At 47.1% G+C, this 13,728-nt stretch overlaps 1 long non-coding RNA gene across 1 annotated transcript; it reads right to left on the bottom strand.

The window, feature by feature from the left end:
* Positions 1–7,945: 7,945 nt before the first annotated feature.
* On the bottom strand, positions 7,946–13,194 carry LOC119108594 (uncharacterized). Its single transcript, XR_005095315.1, has 3 exons — positions 13,125–13,194; positions 9,872–9,954; positions 7,946–8,028 (listed from the first exon to the last, which is right to left on the bottom strand). It is a non-coding gene; the product is annotated as an uncharacterized LOC119108594 (long non-coding RNA).
* Positions 13,195–13,728: the final 534 nt, after the last annotated feature.

The following is a 13,728-nucleotide window of genomic DNA, read 5'->3' as shown; positions in this document are numbered from 1 at the left end:
CTCAACATGTGCCACCATACTGACGATAAGGATCTTAAATGTGTATTGCACGTCCCCGCGACATTTCATGGACATTGTCAATGCATCGAAGTGAGTGTGGGTGTGGGAGGGGGGGGGGGGGGGGGGTCATACGCGCTCTGGTGAGGGTCGAGTCGGCCCCAAAAGGTCTTCCAGAATGAATTCCGAACGGCACAGCATATCCGCGCCACACTTTACAAAGCTGTGAGGAATGGAACAACATATATTTTGGTGTACCATCACACGAACCTTTCCAGGTCACTGACCTATGGCGGGCCAAAGTCAGGTCGTAACTATCAGCGAAAGCCATTTCCAGAACATCGCATAATGTGATGCGACAACGAAGTGTCAGACGAAGCCATGCAAGATAAGACAGAATAAAATATATTGTAAGAATAATAAAAAGTTGGTTAGGCAATAAACCGATTTAATTTAGAATAACAACCAATTCCATTGACCAAGGCCCGGCATGAAGGTCAGACCGAAGTCAAAACAAACCTGCTTTTTTACTCGAGAGCCTGCTTTAAGGGTTAGTTCCTAGTGCTCATTTTGAATTTATATATGACAGGAACCACGACAGTACAGAACAGGTTTCTGGCCAAAAATGACTGCATTGGATGACTAAAATTGGATCTCCATATTGACTGGGTCGGACTTGACGAGACTTTAAAAATTTAAGTTGCAAATAGCACTATTGTGCTGGTTAATTCGACGCAAGTCTCAATATTTGATCAGATGCAGTCTTGTTTTGGTAAGAGCTGTTGCGGCAACATAATTACAAAGTTCGTTCTACAGCATTTAAAACCGTCCGAATCAATAAGCAAACAGTAGGCCCACTTTGAGCGGACATTTATCGCATGGCTGATTGGAGCACTGGCATCTGTACCATGGTGACCTTTTTGACTGATGTTGCGTCGTATCAGATCGACTTAGTATGTAAACACGATGTAAACATGATGCTTACGCTACGCAAAATCACGCTAACCATTTGTTAAACGACCTTCATTACAATCCACTGTACAACTTTATCGATAATTTTCTTCATCGGATTCCCCGCCACCCGACGGTTGCGCTTAACCCGCTGTCTACCATTTGTAATCAGTTTTACCCACCTGCTGTGCACAGGCTGCAATTTTCCAGCGCTTTAGCAATGAAGCATTGTAAATTTTCAGAAGAGAGAGAAAGAGCTTCAGAGGAGTTTTACCATCACCTGTACCCATCCCATCCCATTACCGATCTTATAATGGTAACTATGAGCTCACAAATGCTGTCACAAATTCATTCAAAGATGTATTTCGTGTGCATATGTCCATTCAGGCATATGCACACGCACACGCACACGCACACGCACGCACACACACACACACACCCCTGTTTGTAAGCCCTCCCAAGTGGGGACCGCGCTAGACTACTACAGAGTGGGGACCACTCACACACCTCTTTAAACATGAGCCAGCGTTACGAAATTAACATCTTAGTGCTGCTGAAAACCCGAAGAGTGCGATGGTAAGCATTTCGTAGGTCTAGCGATAAGGGATCAATATCCGTAGGATGCTGCGAAGCGGGGACCAGCTAATATGACGTCAAAGGTGCGTCATACGCCTTACACTTATCAAGCTAGGGACCGGTCTCCGCATTGTAATGTGTATCTAAATTGCCCTTATTTATGGCATGGAAAGAAAGGGAATTTGGGTGATAACGTCGCTTCGGTCACGTTGGCGAACCAACTGACAGGGAAATGGAACTTGGTTGCTGATGCCTTGCCTGCACATCCTTTGTTTTGGAAGGAGCCATGATATTTATGTTGATCTGTGCTATATCATGTCATATTTGTATTATATTGTATTATATTGTTATATCTGCATTATATTGCAGTATATACTGCTATATTTGTAGCTTATTGTAATGTTATGTGATGTTCCCATTATGTTGCATTATATTGTTATATTTGATTATATTGTATTATATTATGTTATATTTGACGCATGGCAAGAGCTACACGCAATTTTTCGGTTTGCAACAGATGATTTTCACTTCTTATGCCTGCTTTTATGCTACATGCTACGCCTTGTTCATTACAGTCCAAAATTATGTCTCTTCGTCTGCGTTCCAAACTTTTTCCAACAAGTGGACGCCAAAACTTTGTCAAGACAGGACGCACAACATTGTGTGCGAATTAAAAGTTGCCAAACTATGTGGTATTACATCACATTAAGGCGGTTGATTTCAACGCGTGAATAATGCGTAAAATGAGAACAGTACAAAAATCTGAACCTCCATGAATTTTTCAACATTCCGAGTTCTTCCGCTGTCTTTTCATTTACCCTGTTTACATGGGCAGCTGTGATTCGAATTGAGCCGGGACCCGTCCTCGATCCGAACTATCCGGCCCATGTATACACTCACGCGCCGTTCCGCTGATTCGAATCGTGCGCCGGAGGAAATCCCTTCCCGTGAGAGGATCATCCGTTCAGGAAGGGATTTCGTCCGAATTATCCGGCCGTCAGCTGTCTAAACAAAAAAAAAGAAAAATGCCTGGCGCACGCAGTTTTGTTCATGGCCATTTCAGCTTCGTTTGGTGTTGCCGCTTTTCCACGGGTTTTTAGCTATTGCTCGAGACGGTCCAAGTCCAAGATGGTAAAGGAAAAGAGAAAGAAGGTGAAGTTGACACCATGCTGCTAAAACTACCCTTATTATTGAGGGCCTTGAGTGGCTAGCAGCACAGAAATCCTCACGTAATTTAGCCTTGCTAGGCGCGTGATTTATGCAGACAGCAGGCGTCGGCGGTGCTTGGTGTTATCTTTCCGCCTAAAGGTTATATTAATTTACATCTGGGGCAGGCTCCATGCTTCCAAAAGCCAAATGGAGGTAATATGGTCATTTTATATAGCTTTGACTTGTTCTCACCTTAATTTTTGGATTGCTCAAAATTCTTGCAGAGAATGCCTCCAAGTTTCTTTCATTAAGTTAATACCTAAAGGCCCCAGGAGTGTTTTTGCAGATGTTCCTTAAATTAGGATGCTGGTCGCTTGTCAGTTAAATTTGTGTGAGAAAGGTAGCTTAAAAATTGCTGCATGATGACAGATGAACAAATATAGATCATTGCAGTCAGCTCGGAATGTGAACTTTTTTAATGGTAGGACCGAAATTGCCCAATGACGGGGTCAGAACAGCAAGAAAGCAAATGTGAACACTGGATGAAAATAGTTGTCATCATTACTCTGCTAAATCCAAGTTTGTGTGTTCCATGTGCAGGAAAACAGTGCATAAACTAACACCTAACGTGATGGCACATGCTGCATGGAGAACACGTGTGCGTTGCATATCATCACCTGTTTTTGTACTGATGATTAAATATGTCACTTTGGTGCTTTTTTGTGATGGGTGTCTGCAGGCCATGAGGTAGGTACTTGAACTGTTCAACAATTCTTGCAGGGAGTACCAATAGTTTCTTGCATTAAGTGAATACATGAATGCCCCAGGATTGATTTTGCAGGCATTCCTCCTGTGACTTGAACATTTGGTTGACCACCTATTGGCAGGAGGGATGTGCTGGATATTGGTGACTGGCTCGTCAAGGAAATATGAAGCTACATCACACTGGTAGACCAAATGGCAAGGAAGCGGGGGCTGGAATATTTGTTTTTGATGTGATTAGGCTGTTTGTTGCTTGTCGGTTTGGTGTGTGTGAGATAGGTAACTCAATAATTCCTGCGTGATGCAAAGGATCAACAAATATAGGCAATAGATCATTGCAGTCAGTGCAGAATGTGAACTATTTTTAATGATGGGGCCAAAATTGCCCAGTGATGGTTCCAAAATGTCAAGAAAGCAAATGTGAGCACTGGATGAAAATAGCTGTCATCAGTACTCTGTCAAATCCAGGTTTGTGCATTTCATGTGGAAGAAAACAGTGCATAAACTAAGTAAGCCTAACATAATGCCACATGAGGTGCAGAGAACATCTGTGGTGCACATCATTACCTGTTTTTGTACTGGTGAGTAAATATGTTACCTTGGTGCTTTTTTGTGACATGTATCTTTGCAAACCATGAGGTGGATAATTGAGCTGTTGTTATAATTAATCATTTGTTATGAATTTTGAGCCCAGATTGCATTTGTCATGACAGCTCTGGGGCTGGTTCACATGTTATGATCTTTGGACTGTGCGAACACAGCTGTTTGTGCCACCTAGCCATCAGTCCATATCAGCCAATGCTGTAGACTGCAAGGATATCAAAGCAGTATTTCAACCCTAGTATGTCAAGAAAGCAAATAGCTGCATTCTGACTTGCCAGTCCATGCCAAGTCTAAATGGCAATGCTGCCCTCAGGTACTGATGATGCATTGGATGGGGAAAGACAACATAGTTACACAATTTTTGCCACTAACCATGCAGCATTCATGAGTCATTTCTGTAGCTTAGCTCACTGTTGCAGGCTGCTCATAAATGCATTAGTGTGGGAGTAGGTAATGTGTTTCTTGGGCTGCGCAAGGTAGATGACATGATGCTGGGTGGCATACTGATATGAGTGTGGTAAGTTTGTGAGTGTCGTTGGCCAATACAAGAAAATACTGATTTCCTGCTAGCCAAAGTTTCCCGCTAGTAAAAATTTGCATATAACACTGTTTATGTGACAGATTTGGCAGTGCTGACTGCGCAACTCTTGTGTTTCAAGTGCTATGGCTTGTGCTGTAGCTATAAAGCCTATGAGTCCCGCACAGATCATTTTTCCAACGGAGTCCACCTTCCTCCTCGCCCTCAAAGCTGTCTCGCGCCCACCATGGCTCGTGACATTCGCCATCCATACGCAGAGTACCGGCTTTTTTCTTCTTGTTTTGTTCAGTTCGCCTCAAAAGCGCAGTTTTCGCCCATAATCCGTTCCTTGATTCGAACTAAGCGGGATCGAACTATCGACCGTTAATCCGACGTAAAGCCGGTTTCGCCCATGTAAACGCCCCTCGCCGAGAGGGTTAACGTCGCATGATCCGTTCCGATCTTAATTCGAATTATCCTCGGCTGCCCATGTAAACCGGGTAATTATCCCTGTCTTGGGTACCTGGCCGGTACCTGTCTGACCAGCCCACGGCATAGATGAAGAACAATCACAATAACAAATCACTGCCTTGGTTAGTCAGGCGAGGCCATATGCCCTCAGCAGGCGAGTGCGTCGTAAAGCCCCAATGATGACGACGACAACCACGATCAATCGATAGTCCTGATCGACGATGATCGACGTGTCCAGATCGACGACGATCTGGGGCAGGTCAGGACAGTCAGCTATGCAGGTCACAAAATCGGTTTCAAACTTCTTGACATAGGTCACTACTGCAATCTGTGAGGCAATGTTGAGGTCTCCCGACGCGGGCTTTCTGCTATTCGTTTTAAGTTTTTGTGTTATTTCCATGTGGGGAGGGCAGCATGAGACAGCAAATCCATCAGTTCCGATCACAGTCCACCACAAACACACTCTTGTGCAAAAGGTTTCTTTTGTTTGCAAACGGGTCAAACAACCACACCGCAAAGCAGGGGTCGCAACATAACACAACAGAGGATCTAACGTCCGGAGCCTCTCGAGCTTGCAGGTAAAAGAACATTGCCACCGCAAGGCAGCGATTGCACACAACGCAGCAGGGGATCTAGATATGGAGCATTCCAAGCTTTCAGCTGAAACTACATTTCCATGGTACACTTGTGCTTCTGGATCACACTGTATGTACAGAACTTAACATCCTTCCAGGAACGCCGGCACAGTGCAGACTTCTCCTTCAGTGCCGCTAGGCAGTCTGCCATTCCTGGGCACTTCAGAGAACCGATAAATGGCTTCACGCGCCTCTGTATAGCCTCCTTTTCTCTTTCAGTCCACAGCACGCCCCTCCTTTTGGCTTTGGGCCTTCTTTCATTAATCCTTGGCCCCCTGGGTGGTCCGTTTTCTGCTTCAGCTTGGGGATCGGAAGCCATCCCTTTAGCGTTCTTCACCCCCATCTCCACTCCCATGTCGTCAGGGGCAATAATGCTAGCGCTGTCGTTTATGTCGACACTGGGAGCGGAACCACCTTCGACGACATCGTAACTGCTGGGTTCAGGTCATCCAGGGTCTTCCCTGCGAATCCGCCGATCCCTTTGGCCATCGCGAGTAGTATTTTACTCACTTTGGCAGCATGCACCGTCTTTTCGGGAAGTCTATAGAACTGTCTGTGGACCCGTATGTCATGGCCCATAAAGCGGGCCACGATATCCATTTCAATCTCGCTCAGTTGCAGCAGCTGCAGCATAGTAGCCACATGCTTTCTGTACTTCGTGACTGTGATGTTGTTGACACGTGCCCTCCGCGCGAATGTCCGCGCGCAGTCGCTGCCTCTGAGCATGCTCGCAACTGGGGCTGCGCTGTTGAAAAAAATGTGTGGACAGTCGAGAGGGATCCCAACGTCAGCGTCCCTCGCTGCGATCAGCTGATCAAGCGCCCCTCGCATTGTGGCTGTCAGCATGATGGGCACATCGCCTCCTTTTTTGCTCCGAACCACTACATCTCCCAGCGAATGGCATAGCTCTCGCTCTAAGGGAGACAGGTGCTGCAGGACATCTTCATTGAGAGTTTGGTCCCTTCCAGTGTATGATCTGACCGTAGGCCTTGACGCTTCTCCCGGCCTTCGCCGGTTAAACAAAATGATGGATGCCAACGCAGTCTCCGACAGTTTAACATAGTTCTTGATAGAGCGTTCCTCTTCCAACAGCCGCTGAGCCTGCACCAACTCATTCCGCACCTCCTTCGTTACACTCTGAACATCCGCATTGAGGGGAAGGCCGACGGGCTTATTCCACTTCCTTTACTAGAGAGTGGTAAGCGCACGAGAAGACACGTGTAGCTTCCAATCTCGTTGGTAGAGCAGGAGGAAATCGTCCGCAGCCGTCCTCGGGGTGGCGTCTTCGTTGGTGATCCCGCGCGTTTTCAGTATGCGCGCGCATTCGCTGAGGCCATAACCAAGCTTGAGAGCAAGCGATAGGCTATGATATTTGCCCTCCTTCACACCGGCCATGTTCTTGACCGCGCCTACCACTTCCATGAACTTCGCGGGGTGAATAAACATATGTAGACCTGATCCTGGGCTTGATGCATTCAGCTCCAGCAGCAGTCGTCCTAGCTGCCGCATTTTTGCTCTGATGTGTGCATGTTAGTGGCGCTCGTGGCCCAATCTTGTGTATAGACGGGCCCCGAACTCCATGATAAAGGCATCATGCCTGCAAGTGGACGAAATACTATCGTCTCGCATCTTCGCCATCAGGTTTTCTAAACCATCCGCGGCATCTCTGTGGCACGACAGCAAGGATCTTCCCTGGGACTGGACTCGGCCCCCAGAGGCAGTTTTCCCATGGGCGTGGCACCGATGCCGAAAGAGGCCGCGTCTAGAAAAGACACCGTGAAATTTCCCACATGGCAGCATATCTTTCACGTTGACATTCATATCTTGGGGTGGACGCCTCCCGGGGACGATCGTTCCTCGCCCATCTCGGAAAACAGCAGTTATGTTTGAAGTTGCCTTTATGAATGATACCTTCCAGAGTGATTCTCCTCTCCCTTGATCCTTTTGGAAAGGCGAGCGCGTCAAGTACGTCGGGTTCTCGTTTATGCTTCCGGAAAAGATGGCGTGCAAATTTTGTGTGCAGGGTATCACAATAGGGGCAAACGTTCCGCTTTAGGGATGGCTTTCTTGCTTTAGGAGATTTTTCAACAGAGACACTGTGTTCGCCGGAAGCCCTACTGCTGTTCTTGGCCACTACCTGGGCCTCATCCTGGTCCTCGTCCTCGTTCTCGTCTTTGACTTCCTCCATATCCTGGTTCTCGTCCATATCCTTGAACTTGCCCTTGTCCTCGTCCTCGTCCATGTCCTCGTCCATGTCCTGGTCCTCGTCCTCGTCCGTGTCCGCTGCTGGCCGTGGGTCGGGGAGGTACGTACGATCTTCATCTTCATCGTCATCAGGAATGAGGCCAGAAGCATAATTATCATGATCTGCGGACAGACCGATCGCCATTGGTTACCTAATGACGAGTATTAAGCAAAAACGAAAACAAAAAACCAAAACGTCGGAAGCAGGATCGTTCGAGTTACTCAACGATGCGCTAAAGTGCCAGACCTACCGGAGTTGCGATTCTTATGCCGAGGGGACCGAGACACAATGCGCCGGTGGTCAGAGGCGAACCAGGGTACTTTGGGCTCCGAAGCCAACGCCTCAGCCAACTAAGCCACATGGCCAAGCGGCTGTTTAACCAAGGGGACATCGATTTATGGGGCGTCGGTCTACTGACCCCGCTCGGTGCTAGGGTACGGGCAAGTGCATGGTTGGCCACAGTTACTCTGTGATGCCTACTACATGGGATCACGTTGGTGCGTGTGTCCGTGCGTATGTTCAAATTCTATGAACAACTATTCTATCAAAAACTATGAATTCTATGAACAAATTCTATGAACAATTCTATTCTAAATTCTAAGTGATCCTTCACGGACGGAACAAAAATGTTCGTGATGACTGGTATCTTGGCAGGTACAAAAGAACCACTTTTTATCCAACTAAAAGCAAGCAAAAAACAATGAAGACACACAAGCTGCAAAACGTTACGAAACAAAGCAATGAGCAAATTTCCCGCGCAGAGCAGTTGGGATTTGCAGCAATGACAGACAGTCTACGCCATGACACATTATTTTGTTAGGTGGTATCTACCACAGATCAGTTTTAAACCCAAAACAGAGCACAATCACCCTTGGTTGCTACACCTACTTTCAAAGGGCACTGTGCGATCTGATGCTCTCAGCTTATGCTGCTGCTCACGCTTCACTCAATGCTTTAAGAAACATTTTTTTAACCATGCACCAACCTTTCTCAAAATATGACCGGATTAGGCCCAGAGGCACTCTTTCTCTCGAAACACATGTAGGAACTCTGAAATAAGTAGAAAAACGTGAGAATGCACGCCAATTAGGCAAGCAGAAGACAACTAGTGGCCAGGAGTGGCACACGGAAAAACTTGAGGGGCCCTGGAGTGGCCAGAACGGGCCTTAAGAATGGTCAGATAATTCTGTATTTGTAAAATCAAGCAAAGAAACGTTGGCTGTTATTCTATACGACCATTTTCTCATGCGCGAGGAACGGAAGCATTTAGGAGACCCTGGAGTCACCCTGGAGACCCGTTTCATTACATTTCATGACGCTACTTTTACCGTACAATCATACCCTCGCCTAACGATCATAACACAGCATGGAAGACGTCAGGACTGGTTGCTAGCATCGCCGAAAAGGCACGCTTTCCCAGGGCACGCTCATAGGTATAGACAGCTCACGTGTCTTTGGTTGCACCACTGCAAGACATGGGTAAGAGAACCGGGGATGAATAGGGGCAGGGGCTAAAACCTGCATGTTTCTGAAAATTTAGCATTGGTCCTTTGCGCGTTCACTGCAAAAATAGTCCATTGACTACCATCTTTTGCTTGGTTGGGTAATGGGCCGCTGGGCGCATGGGTCGTAGGGTTTTCCACGGCACGCACATTGGTCATGGGTTTTGTCGAGGTCTTTGGAGAAAAGGGGATCGGACAGCCCGTTTGCCTCCCATCTCGGCACCGCCCATGCTCATTTTCAGGTAAGTATAACAATGTATATATCGGTTTATTCATGCCCTGAACAGCTATGCCAAGAAACGCACAGACGAAGCCCTCAAGTCATTCAGTCTTTCATCGAATGTCTTGAAAATCGGCTCACGGCTGTTCAAACGAAACGCAATGCACGAGTGTCATTCACTGGGGTCCTACCAACAAGGATCACTTGTTAGCTCGATGAGATCGGGACACTGTATGCTCTTACCTGAAGCCACTAAACTTCACCAGTATAAACATGCCATCTTTGCTAGTGGCATGCTGAATAACTTCACACGGTGTGATTGGTGCCTGTAACAGTGAGCACGAGCATTTGTAAAACACAACACATGTTCGTTGCCTTTTGACTGTACCAAACAAGTAGAGAAACATACGTTAAGCCGCGCGTATAGGAAACCAGACGTACGGGGTTCGATTTGCTGCCTGGTCCAGCCTTCCTGCCAGGGCAGACGCCATAAACTGGGAAGAGAAGGCTGACCACTGAATTGGGATTGCCTGCATCACAAGTCGGTGGGGAGTTAAAGTCGTCCACCGGTAAAGGAAACCAACCCCCTGCAAAAACACGTAATCCAGACATATGCGACGAGACGCGCGTCAAGATTACCAAAGATCAATCACGCAAAACCCGTCAAACCTGTTCACGTGTCTGTTCACACATAAAATGCATGAATACGATGTCATCAAGTCTATGTACCAAAAATCTTTCAGTTCCTGGAGTGCCACCTTTTTGGCCGCCTTGCTTTCTTCCATGAAGTGAATGTCACTTTCCATCACAAGCCAGCATTACATCACTTGGTCAAGGGACGTTGTTAGAAGCGAACACTTTATTAATCGCAGGTCTCCAAATCGCAAGGGCAAATAATACAGATTTAAGAGGAATGGCAAATGAATGGCTTTCTTAAAGATGGGTAGGAGACGGTAATAAAATGATGAGACGAATCCCACATTGCTTGTACTTGCTAAGTATTGTGTGTCGCGTATACCCTGAACCCACCACCAAAATAGCGTCATGTTTGTTTTCATGCCAATCAGACCCACTGACCCTAGTGTTTAGAGCCAGTACACCGGTTATGTCATATCGGCAACACCTGACCAGCCCGAACGAAAGCCAAAGGCTTACTAAGTATGAAACAGAAGGCGTTTTAAAATGTTCCACTCGATCAACCCGCGCGCTTGCGTATGAAACAGAAGGCGTTTTAAAACGTTTTACTCGTTCGGCCCGCGCGCTTGCTAAGCAGTCTAGGCCGTTTATCTTACAATTTTGTAAATTGACATGCGGAGAGAATGACCATTCAAAGCATCAATAAATATTGGCAAGGTGGTGAAATACTTGCATCTGGCTGTCGACATTTCATAACTGCTAATGCGTGCTAAGGATGAACCAAAAACACCCAAGATTAAATGTACATCATTCTTCAACTTTTGAACAGCACTTTTGAACAGCACACCGGAACCGACGATCAAAGGCCTGTTTGGGGGGGGGGGGGGTGTAAGGGTCTAAAGAACTGACTGTAGGTCACGTAAAGAATCGCGGCCCGGAGGGTCGTGACTTAAAATACTACTCAGAGGTCCCCTCGCATCGTTTTAGGATCACCCCCTCCCCCCCCCCCCCCCCTGAGACAATCGGTCCGAGACCACGAACACCGAACAGTCGGCTCCATGTCCGCCTGAGCCCTTGAGACCCATTTCCCAAGCAGAAACAAGGCCGGGGTTCGCGATTTGTAATATTCGGGGTCCCTGGTACAATGAAGGGCTTCTGTGCCGGTTAGGGGCCACCGTCTCGAACTGTGGCGGCAAGTGGCCCCGAGTCAGAGCGATTTTGAGGGGGCCCAAAGAGGGGCCGAAGGGTCTCTCGACACCAAATATGGACCAAAGACTAATATAAGAGACCAAATACTAATATAAGATTAGAAGAGTCCGAAGGGCTGGCTGTAGGTCACATTAAGGACCCCCGCTCGTAGGGCCGTGATCTCAAATGTCAGTAAAATGATCTTTGGCACCGATGGAGACCCCTGAGACAGAAAACTCCTCTATTTCGGTCAGAGATCGCAAACAACGAACTGTCAGTTCCGTGTTGGTCTGAGCTTAATAAGAAAAAACATGTCTTCGATAACAAATGGGCATATGAGGTGATTTGGGGGGGGGGGGGATTTTACTATCAGGGTGTCCTCTGTCAATCCTGTGCCCCCCCCCCCCTTACGAAACCTCTGGCTGCGCCCCCTGCTGCTCTCTATTGGTCAAAAGGTGCACGTTAAGCTTTTAGTTTGTGATTTATCTAACAGAGTGGACATATTTTCGTCTGATTTTGCTACTTCCTTTGCAGGCTACGCCCTTGATTTAGCTGCTTTCCAGCACTACCACAAATCACTACAGTCCACACATTATGGTAGGTTAAACTATGTTTTGCCTGAAATTGAGAACATAGAGGGTGGAAAGCATATGCAATATGCACATTTTCAATAGATTAATGAGTTGGGCCAGGTACCTAGTGTATTCTGTGTTATCTCATGGAAACTGAAATAAAAACAAAAGAATTGCACCTCCAGGTTACAAAAGACTGCTACATCAAGCAGCTGTGGAAGGGTCCAAGGACTGCATTGGTCGAAAAGTGTGTGATGTGGTGGTGTGTGGTGTGGGCAGGCAGGAAAAGCTATTTGCTCCCCATGACGTGGAGGGCCACAAGCAGATTAGTCTGCAGATCACTATGCTTTTAGGGCCATGCTGGTCAAAGTTGCATTCATTCTGAAGTGATCAAGCACGCATTAATTGCAGTTTCCAAAAAGCATGGCTGTTCACATCTCGTGTGTTGATCTGCTGGTTGAAAGGCTTTAATGTTTCCTGCCATCACTACTCGATATCAGGGTTCACGTTTCCTATTCCGTTAGGGAAGGGGGGGTTCTAGGCCCCCCCCCCCTCCGATATCAAGCTACAGCTGTCAACTAAGAAATGAAATGGCGCCAAATTCAGAGAGAAATTGGTTTGTTGATGATCTTTGGGTTAGGCTTCATCATTTCACAAGTTTGGCAACCCCCACCCCCCCCCCCCCAATGCCCCCCCCCCTACTCACTTTATGTACCTACGCCCCCACTCAGTGCATGCGGGTAAGGTGGGAATGGTGCACCCCATTGAGGGGTAAATGGGAACATGAGGTGAAAAGCACGCTGATGCCCCCCCCCCCCCCCCTCTTCCCGTCGACAATTACATGGGATGCAACGCTGAGACGGCCACACAACCACCAAGTTGGAAGAATTTGCATTGCCCCACATAACGCTGCGCACCTAATGCTTGCCCCCTTCCTCCTTCATATCTACAGAGGTTTCAACAGAAAACTGCCGCACCGCCATCAAGTTGGAAGAATTTCCCTTGTCCCTGATACTGCGGTGCACCCGAGTACGAGAAACTTCATGCACTTAAAAAACAGAGCTTCCAGTACAGAACATCATGCAGTTATCAGTACTTACCATATCCTGACAGCCCACAGGAACACCACTAAGTACCACGCAGTGATATCTCACGTCCCTTGATCGCGTGACAAGACGCCAACCGAGCGACGCGACACCTCCACGGCATTCCAACTCGCGGCCAAGGTCTGCCATAACAATCAGTGGTGATGGGTACTTCGCATGTGCCCCGCCAAACTATATGATTGTTAATGTTTGGTCATTATTAAACGTCTTAAGGCATATAAAAGTAACTATTGTTTATCATTTAGTTACTTCAGTCAATTCTGTCTTGTGAAATCAACACTACATGGTGCATTCAAGGTGACAACAAGATTAGCACATCTCTATTCAAAGACGACGTCACACATTTCAGTCGAAAGGCGAGAAACTTCTCCGGCGGATTTGTGTAAGTCAACCTAAGTCACGTGACTATGAAACGTACACTTGGCGGACAAAACCTACCATGTCGGGACCTCTAAGGGATTGATACCAGACCAATATCTGGACGAAATTAGTGTTTTCCAATGGTTTGCAAAATGAGGACCGATTTTCGGCCCCCACCTTGAAAACGGTCCTCACCTTGCGTGAGTGTAGCGGACTTCGGTCCCCACTTAGGAGGGTT

The sequence above is a fragment of the Pollicipes pollicipes genome, unplaced genomic scaffold (assembly GCF_011947565.3).
Source record: "Pollicipes pollicipes isolate AB1234 unplaced genomic scaffold, Ppol_2.1 Scaffold_6686;HRSCAF=7923_pilon_pilon_pilon, whole genome shotgun sequence".
Lineage (NCBI taxonomy): Eukaryota > Metazoa > Arthropoda > Thecostraca > Pollicipedomorpha > Pollicipedidae > Pollicipes > Pollicipes pollicipes.
Note: the sequence above shows the minus strand (reverse complement) of the source record. Positions and strands in the feature narration are given on the sequence as shown.